Genomic DNA, 10,687 nt, shown 5'->3' on the forward strand with positions numbered 1-10,687 from the left:
AGTTCCCCATATACGACACTTTCTATATATATAGAGGGATATCTATGGATACTTGTTTTACTCATCGGTATATACGGAGCGTATCCCTACAGATCTTCCCCCCATACACCTATCTCTGCAGCTAAATCCACGGCTGTGTAGGTCCACATCATCTCCATATATGTAGGTAAATGTGCCCATCTCTCCACTCATGTAGATTTACCTAGGATGGTGGGTATATCTACCCTATCTCTCCCTATACATAGCCATGTAGAGATATACCTATATACAGACCATATACATCCATATAGGTTCCCATTGCAAAATGTCTATGAAAATATATCTAAATATAGCGGGGTGGGCGGGGATTTGGGGGGGAAAAAAGGGGGTATCATGAAGATAAAAAAGGGAAGAAGGAGGCATTTTTAGGGGCGTTTTTTTTTTTTTTTTGATACACAATGGGGGGGGGGGGGGGGTGAGGTGGGGTGCCATTATCGAAAAAAGCGATCGAAACTTGAGGAATTACGTCATCTTCAAAGAACAAAGAACACCAACACAGAAAGACCAAAGTCGATCTGGAATCGGAAAATCCCGATGTAATCACGTCATTCTCTACTACGCGGTTCGGGAATTTGTCAAGATTACAGTCGGGATTACCCTCGACTCTCCAACTTGATCTGGCATGGGCGTGAAAGCAAAACAATTGCTGCAGAAAAATGCCCATGACGTGTGCTCACATTTGAGAATGTTGCATCAAACTGCGTTGTCTTTGCGTTGACCGACTTTGGGGTTCACCGAAAGATGTATTTGGATTATGGAAGAATTAAATTGTTAGACACCGCTTGCAGACACCCTTTACCCCCCCCCCCCCCCAAACCCCCCCCCCCAAAAAAAAACAAAAAAATAAAATAATAATTTAAAAAATAAAAATGAATATGTAGATCTATAAACAAGTAAACAAATAAACACACAGATTTTTCTTATTTTAAAAAATCTGAACCCAAGAAAATGATGAAATAAGAACAAAAGCTGTAAAACCTCCGCCCATGCCCGAAAAAAAGTGTCAAAATGTAAGGCCAATTAACCGAAACTGTTGGTTACCGTCCTTGTTTTTTGGGGGTCTTTCTTGTAGCTCTAAATTTGGGTGGCATCTGTGTCCATGGTCGTGCTTTGGCGGCTATTTTAGTTTAATACAACACGTTTGGGTTTCGATTTCATCGTTTTGACCCCTTATCATCTTCTCGTCCAAATAACCATCAAATTTTAGAGGGCCATGCCCTATTGAAAATGTACTCTGTGTATGAGACAGAGTCTGTTAATAAAGGTGTCAAAACGATTTTAATAAATTTGAATGAAAGGGGCAGACCGTGCCACAAAGTAATATATTTACAAAATGTTAACTTTATTTACACGACAAATATAATAGTCAGAAAGCTGGTCAAGTCTAGAAAGAGCAAAAATTCATGAAGAGAGAGAGAGAGAGAGAGAGAGAGAGAGAGAGAGAGAGAGAGAGAGAGAGAGAGAGAGAGAGAGAAAGAGAGGGGGGAGAGAGAAAGAACGAGAGAGAGAGAGAAAGAGAGGGAGAGAGAGGGAGAGAAAGAGAGAGAAAGAGAGAGAGAGAGAGAGAAAGAAAGAGAGAGAGAGAGAGAGAGAGAGAGAGAGAGAGAGAGAGAGAGAGAGAGAGAGAGAGAGAGAGAGAACGGTTTCATTCTTTTTAAAAATTGTTCCTGCACAATGTATCTCTTCTTTGTTTTTTGTGTGTGTGTGTGTGGGGGGGGGGGGGGGGGGGGTGGAAAAAATTAGAAATTGAATTTTAATCCAATATTTCTTAAACACATTCAACCGATATCATAGATATAGAAACTGACGTTTTAAAAATTATTATATAAAAAAAGGCTTATAATACATTCTAACGGCTGATCGATAGAAAACGAGTTCCTGTTACCCTACAGAAAAAGTCGTTGCCAGCTCCCCTTCCATGCATCCTCGTCCCACGCACCTTTCACCCCCCTCCCCCTTTTTTCTTCTCCTCCCCTAACGCTCCTTGAAATCAAAGCAGTTTGTAAACATGTATATTGTCAATAATTCATAACGGAGCATTAGTCTCAGTCTCTCAACAACTGTTCCTGCCTGTCATTATGACAAATGACGAACCAGTTGTCAGTCATAAACATGTCAAAAACGCACCCCTCTCGTCCCTGTCTTTCAAATCATCTTTAACGGTCAATGATCTTATTCATATATTTGTTTTTCAGATTTGTGCCTATTTTTCACCTGAAAACGAGCATACACCGAGAAAGTGATTACAAGGAAAAAGGTGATGCTTTTATAGAGGGACCAGGAGCACAACCTTGGGAAGAAAGAGGGGTGTGAAAAAGAGAGAGAAAGAGAGAGAAAGAAGGAGAGAGAGAGAGAGAGAGAGAGAGACAGAGAGAGAGAGAGAGAGAGAGAGAGAGAGAGAGAGAGAGAGAGAGAGAGGGAGAGAGATAGAGAGAGAGATGGGAGGAATAGGGAGACAAAGAAACGAATTTTATATATATATTATATATATTATATATATATATATATATGATATATATATGTATATATATGTATATATGTATATATATATATATATGTGTATATATATGTATCTATATATATATATATATATATATATATATATATATATATATATATATATATATATATATATATATACATATAAAGGACAAAGAGGAAGAGAAAGAAAAGGAAAATGGACAGAAAGGAGAGGGAGACAAAATGAGAAAGAGAAAAGGAATTCGAGCTAGACTGGGGGGAAAGGATAGAAAGGTGGCAAAGAAAGGAGGAGTGAGACAAAACGGAGTGAGAAAGTTAAATAAGTAAGAGAGAACGACCGCAAGAGTGATTGAACGAAAGAGAGAGAGAGAGAGAGAGCGAGTGAGTGAGTGAGAGAGAGTGAGAGAGAGAAAAAAAAGAAAGAAAGAGAGAAATAAAGAAAGAGAGAGAAAGAGAGATAGAGAGAGAGAGGGAGGGAGAGACAGACAGACAGACAGACAGACAGACAGACAGACAGACAGACAGACAGACAGATATATTTTTAAAATTTATAGTAGAGTGTTTTAGGGCGCTCGCAACTGCATAGGTCATATGAGCGCGTGGGACACACCTAATATTTTTAGTTGGTAGGAAATTTTGAATTTTGCCCGGGTGGCGGCCGAAGCCTACTCTTATCGATTTTAGACCACCAAGGGATCTTTAACGTGCGCAACTTGCACACGGGCCCTCCGAGATTTTTCGCCCTTGTCCGAGAAGGCTAGGTGTAGATCTTTCCTACCAGAAGATCAGGGGTGTGGCTGAAAGACTGCAGTAAGAAGAAGCGAAGGAGTAGCAGTAGAAAGGCTGCAGAAAGAATCAGGAGCCCAGAGGAAGGGGCAAAGGAGGTGACGGGGTGAGGGCAGAAAGTGGAGACAAAAGAAAGCAGACGACAGAACATTGCTAGAGAGCAGGAAATGAGGTGAAAGGAGACAAATTTAGAGAAGAAAATGTTTCGGTCGCTACCCGGATTCGAACCCGGGACCTTTTGAGTGAGAGGCCAACACCTTAACCTCTAGGCCACGAGAGCCCCCATAGATAGATAGATAGATAGATAGATAGATAGATAGATAGATAGATAGATAGATACTGGTAGGCACACAGACAGACGGACGGACAGACAAATAGGTACACATACAGAAAGAAAGGATAGGGGATTAAATTACACATAAACGTAAAAAAGACATTCACAAATGTTAACGCATACGCAGGTAAGTAAAACAAAAGGCCGTGATGTAGTTCTTCCGCCTGTTCAGCAGAAAGAACAAAGCAAAGGAAAAACACCACCCCTCCAGTCTGTGGGAGAGCCACTGGGAAAACCAGAAAAATAATAAATTATATGAAATTAAACCCAGACTAGAGCAGCGAAATCCTTCGGATCTCTCCAGAAGAGACGAAGTCATTTTTACTCGATTGCGCATCGGACACACGGCCCTGACCCACAAATACCTCCTACAGGGAGAGGAGAAGCCGTTCTGTGTCGGATGCGACACAGATTTTACCATTAGACACATTTTAACAGAATGTCTAGACTTTGGAGAGATCCGAAGGAAATATTATAAATGCAAGAAATTGCAGGATATTTTCTCCGTCGTTGTTCCCAGCAGAATTTTAAATTTTATAAAGGCCATTGGCCTTTATGGCGAGTTGTAAAGTGAATCTGATATTATTTAAAATTTTTATTGTTACTTAAAAGTTGTTTTAGATCACAAATGTATTTACACCGAATTTGAATATTTTAACTTTTTAGCATTTTAAAGTAAATTAGTTACCAGTCGTGAAGTGAACTTTCGCAGAGGTGAACAACTTGTGTTTCGCGCGCTCATATGACCTTAGCAGTTGCAAGCGCCGTAAAACCTTATACTATACAATACAATACACCCAGCCGTGCGATGTATTGATGTTGCTGTCAGATGTCGCTTTTCCAGCCATTACAATTAACTGCAGGTTAAATTCTTTCTTTATCTCTCTTGCCTCCCTTTTAGTTTTAGGGGCTAATTCCCCAAATACTGTCATTGTTCCTGGATTTGTATTTCCATATATTTTATATTTAGAGACAAGATAAAGCAAAACACGACGTGTGAAGCTCACTCCCGAACTTACATGTCTGTTGGTTGACGTTGAGTTTTGTAATTTACGACAATCCAGCACTTAAAAGTCCACATTTACAAAGAACAGATACAAAGAACAGATTAGTTAACGGATAACAGCAAAGATGAAACAAGTAGAAGCTCTTCTTTTTTCAATGCTCAAAGAGAAACCAATTTCCACGTTAACAACCCTTCAGTGAAAAAGAAAAATAGTACGACTGACTGACAGAGTCAGCAGACAGACAGTGAAAAAGTGGGATAATATACATGTTGGACACACCCCCATTATATTTTGTAATTTTTGTGAAGAAGTAGGGCACACCTACATCATATTTTTGCAGATCCCATTATTGTCCAGTAAACATGTTGAAATAACCCGTCGGACAGGCTACTACTTGCAGCTCATTATTATTCATCGTTTTAGAGAAACCCTAAACCCGTCGTCCCACAACCAATACCACAAAGGTCTACTGTTGCTCGGGCAATCAATGCAAACATAAATCTTCCTCTTACCTGTTACTGAATCCCTTCCAGTCAATAAATGTTGACACTGACGAGATTTAGAATTTCCTCTGTATCACAAAACGTCCAAGGTCAGAAGCAAATCCTATAGATAAATCCAGAATGTAATCGTTGTTCTTTCCTTCTCGCTTACATTACTTGTTCGTTAAGCCAGTATATTCTTATGACAGCGTCTGTGTCCTTCAGCGTAAGGGGGGGGGGGGAGGTTACGGTTTCACGGCAGCCTGAAGAGGAAAAGAGTTTAGTAAGAGTCAGCACTAGCAACACAAACAGGTCATATAGATGTCCAAGATTAAATGTGTCACTAAGGAGTAGTGATTCAAAGCATTAACAGATCTAGGAGACAGTTAAAATTAAAAATAATTTCTAAACCAGAATTTAAGATCGACTTCTAACAACTGGAAAACTTGACTGACATACTTAACCTTAATTATTAGTTTAGATCCAATCAACATTCAAATTGTCGGGCGTTACACATGACCTCATGAAGAGCACAGCAAACCATTGAGAAAATGGCAACACCCTCCCCTTTTCCAAAAAGAGGGAAAAATAGAAAGAAAAAGGGGAAAAAATCTACTCAAACAATTTAAACTATCCCAAATTACAAGAGCTGATATCTGGAGTTCCAAATTCCAATGACCACACATCAACGTTCACACACCGCTCATATCAAGAGATCAACCACTAATAATTAATCAATCAGCCTATGAACCGCATATTCAGGCTCATGCTTTGTCCAAGATCCTGCCGATCTCACTGAACCCACAGAGTTGGGGAAGAAGCAGACGGTGAGAGTGACAGAAAATACGCAACTGTAAAGGATAAATAGAAAGAAGACGCCGTTAAGTCAATATTTTTTGTTTTTTGCATCATGCTCTGTTTCGGCGAGGAGGACTGAAGTACGAATATCCAAGTACGCAAAATTGGACTTGGGCAGTTGGAAGAGTTCACTCTCAATCCATTTGGCTAGGTCCAAGTGGAAATCCCACCATACAAACAACTGTATCGTTTAGAACTGAGCGGTAAACACACATACCAAACCAAGCCAAGCACGCACGTTGAAATAAGCTTTCTTTCACACAAGTAAGGATACATCACACGACTTATTTCTCCGTGTGTGGAAGTGGGAAGCAGTTTTCATGATTTCACAGAGCGGCTTGATTTGTCAAGTTTTACGTCGTATAAGTCGAATATTAGAGGTGTAACTAAAGACTTATGTCACCTGGCCAGCCATCCTCGAGAGCCCACAACACTAAGAACTCAGTCATAGAGGAAGAGGAAGTCCACGCGAAAGGTGGATCGAGGGTGTCAAGGAAACCCTGAGAAAACATTATATCACAACTGAAAAAACTGCGGAGCTGGCCTACCATAGAAAACAACACCTCCCCTCGACGCTTAACGGCAACAGACGATGAAAACGTAAAAGTGAAAGTAAGTGCTTAAGACTGATATTCAAAGAAAGGAAGCAGGACAAGTGGGGACTATAGATGTTTGGTAGGAAAGAAGGAGCAAACCACACCAGAGAAACCGCCAACCATCCACTGGGAACGATTATTTATGTACACTACATGAGAGCACTGCCGTAACAAAGGTACTTTATCAACGAAAAAAAAACGTCTTCACGGTCAAAGTAAAACGCTTAGGCTACAACGGAAGAAGTAGGTAACACAGCAGACGGACGGAAAAAAGTCAAGGGAACCCTGAGAAACTACAACATCTCAATTGAAAGAATTGCAGGATCGGCCTACCATCGAAAACTACATCTTCTCCTCGGCGTTCAACGGCAACACAGCATCAAAAAGTAAAAATAAAAGTACGCCTAAACAAAAAGAAAAAAAAAGTTTTTTTCTTCTGAATTCATATAATCCATTATGGCGACTGAAACACTATCGAAAAACCAATTGCGCCTTTTATTTTCCTATTTATTCTGTGTCCGACTCTTCAACTCAGTGGCTAGCCCTGTTGTTTCTTCATGAGGCAAAATAATCCCCTACCACTCGCACCAAAAAAAAAAAAAAAATCGTCCTCAGAGCTCACTCATTCAGGATTTACTGTTGAGGATTAATCGAATATTTATTACTGGTAATGAACTGTGCAAAGATTAAACGGTGGACAAAAGAAAAGTGAGAAGGCGACTGACTAACAAAACATACGTGAACAGTACTTCGCCTCTTTCTAACGCAGTCGACCGTTTTGTTTCGGGAACTCGAGAGTGCTAAATCTCTTTAACTACGTTTGTTATGTACCACGTCATTGACACTTTCAGGCCGGCAGCCAAGACCGTGATCTAAGCACTTGGCTTTAACTCATTGAGGACGCCAACTCTGGTAATTCGACAACGCTTGATGATGAGCTGCTTTAAAGCGAACCTTCAGTAATCAAACAGATTTTTGGATCTAGTTTTATTTGTCTGAAGTTTTAAAAGGAATGCCCCACATGCATACCATACGAAACGAAAACTCGTGTTTTTTATTTGTGTATGGGGTTTCGGAATGAGCGGCAACATTGCCTTCAGTTTGCTGCTGATTGGAGGTATGTGTCCACCACTGCCCGTTAAGTCCTTAATGAGTTAAGAAAAGCTATTTGTACGTATGGAAAAAGACAACGTATTACGCGATGAACATTCCTTAGGAAAGATAACACAGGATAATCTGCCTACGCAGTGGGCTTTCCCATGTCCTGTAAAGAGGTAGACGTCAACAAAAATAGCAATAGATAAAACTTTGCCAAGGGTTGAATTGGTCACACTTACAGTCGTGTTTTGTCTATATATAGCTATGAATAATTCGTAGAAATAAACACCTGTTCGTTATTTCTTCTTTCAATTGAGAATGTTGTTGAAGTGTAATGCCCATGTAGACCAAAGTAGCAGTGGCTGTGGTGTATCAGTTTTTCGAAAGCAAAAGACGTGAGTTCGATTCCAGTGTGGATACGATTTTTTACCCACTATTCCCGTCTTTTTCCTTGGACGCTCTATCCCTCTCAGCCAAGGCTGGCTCTAACAAACAGGATTGAAGCAGCCCGCCCTTATAAAGATCTAAAATACAGTGCACTTGCAACGCAATAAGGTAATATAAATGCCGAAGATTAGAAGTGTTAAAAGAGAGTAACAAACATAAAAAAGAAGGAGGAGAGATAAGGACGATAGATGTTCGATACAGGAATGAAGGAGCAAACCACACCAGAGCACCTACCAACCACCCACTAAAATATAGTGCCAATGGAGGCGTAGTTTCAGTTTTTAGTAGACCTTTACGGCACTTGAAACACAAACAGGTCATATAAGCGCTACGGATTAGAGGTGTTACAAGAGAATGATATAAGAACAAAAGAAAAAGGAAAGATCAGGACGACAAAGAAGTTTGATTGGAAAGCAGAAACAATCCACACCAGAGTGCCAGCCAACTATCCACATGAAAGCGTAAAACAGTTATACTTTTAAATCATAGACGAAAGTACATGTCAACGTGAATATTTTCGAAGGCAGGGAACCTCATGCTTCGTTAGAACACCAGCTGAGAAGAAATATTCCGATAAGGACAGAAAGTAATTCAGATCTCACTCAGAAGTGAACCAGGAACTTTCACGTTGAAGACAATAATAATGATAATAATAATAATAAAAATAATAATAATAATAATAATAATAATAATAATAATAATAATAATAATAATAATAATAATAATAATGAAGGCGCCCACTCCCGTGAAAACACAGCTCTAGGCGCTTTACTTACGAACAATATTCACGCACGCGACACACACACACACACACACACACACACACACACACACACACACACACACACACACACACACACACACAAATACATACCCTCATACACACACACAAACACACACACACATATACACATACACACACAAACACACCCATACACACTCACGAACACACACTCACACGCGCGCGCGCACACACACACACACATCTACTAGCTAAAACCAACGCACACACTTAGACATCGTCACGAAATGAGCAGAAAATAATATACACAATGCAATTCACAAAATGCATAAATGGACACATAGTCATTTACATAACATGGTATTGAACATGAATCTACTGACATAAAAAGGATGTCATTAAATGTGTCTTTAAACATTTTTTAAAATTTAGACTCAGATGTTGTATGTCTCAAGGGTTGGGGAAGAGAGTTCCAAACTGACGGAGCAATGTGGGCGAACGATCTTTCAGCTAATTTTTTGCCCCTTTTCTATGAACTCTTTAAAAGACCTCGTTCCTTAGATCTACCAGCTGCATCAAACGGGTAGACTCATATTTTTACGCAACAGGCAAATTCTCTCTGATGTTTTGTTTAGTTTTAATAAGTTCTACGCACGTGTAATACAACATGACGTGTCATATACGGGCAGAGGACTGAAGGTCTCACTGGAGAGTAATATACAACGGGAAGAAAGAAGCGAGTTAAGAAAAATTTTTGATGGAAAAGAAAGAGTAAACCACATTGGAACACCCGCCAACAACCCTCTTACTAGAAAGTAACATAAAGAAAAGAGACATAAGGATGACAGATTAAAAGACTAGAGAAGGGGCACACCACACCAGAGAACCCAACAACCACCCATAACGTCTTAATAAAAAAAAGCCTATAATCTTATAGCGGCACAAACAAGTTGTACTTATCTCTGGCTTTCCCCAATACATACACCCACTCAAGAGGCGGTAATGTTTTCTGAGAAAGAAACCTCAAGTAACTGACTCTTTCAGAATACAGCTATGGGTGGTAGAGCTGAAGACATGAAAACTCAACGTGTAATCAATTGATACTACCGCCTGAAATTAAACGAACATAAATGTAAATTTAGTCCTTTAAATTGAAGTCTACCTTAATGGCTGGCCATACGAACGATAAATGGCTTACTATCCTCCCACCACACACACACACGCACACACAATTGCGCAGTTAACAAGTAACTCTATAAGACACAAAAAAGAACAAATACAGGCAGAAGTACATTTGCCTTCCTTACTTTCCGAGAACAGCTGGATCAAAATCGAAGGCAAAGATAATGATGAGAGTCAATACCTAAATAAATAGATAAATAAATACATAAATAAGTAAATAAATAAATGAATAAATAAATGAGTACAGGAGTATATCAATATATAATATGGTATAATATTGTTGGAAAAAACAACAACCTGTAAGCACACTCGGCAATGTTTCCACGAATCTGCCTCTTCTTCGAGATAATACAAATAACTCCATCCCTAGGACTATGAGAAGGAAGAGCACTCAGTCTCAACTTGGGCACAACAGCGTTTGACTTTGAAAAAAGCCCGCTAACGAGCGCCCTAATCTGACCCCCGAAAGAATGCGGGGCAGAGCGCACATTGTTGCAACAGTAAGGAACAAAAAATGTAATTAATATCTTCTGTTTGGCCGAGACGGGGCGAGACGAGAGGACGGGAGGAGGCAAGATTTCTTACGTCCACGTTGGCATTCTCGTTGTTCCCTTATAAACACAGGGGTGCGGGGG

At 39.8% G+C, this 10,687-nt stretch overlaps 1 protein-coding gene across 2 annotated transcripts in view; it reads right to left on the reverse strand.

The window, feature by feature from the left end:
- LOC101860241 (protocadherin gamma-B5) overlaps positions 1 to 10,687 on the reverse strand; it is a 202,362-nt gene that overhangs the window by 23,291 nt on the left and 168,384 nt on the right. For both annotated transcript variants that reach the window (XM_013079757.2, XM_005093356.3), the window contains one exon: positions 5,160 to 5,392. The gene's annotated coding sequence lies outside the window, so the exon portion shown is untranslated. The remainder of the gene's footprint in view (positions 1 to 5,159; positions 5,393 to 10,687) is intronic.

The sequence above is a fragment of the Aplysia californica genome, unplaced genomic scaffold (assembly GCF_000002075.1).
Source record: "Aplysia californica isolate F4 #8 unplaced genomic scaffold, AplCal3.0 scaffold00062, whole genome shotgun sequence".
Taxonomy (NCBI): domain Eukaryota; kingdom Metazoa; phylum Mollusca; class Gastropoda; order Aplysiida; family Aplysiidae; genus Aplysia; species Aplysia californica.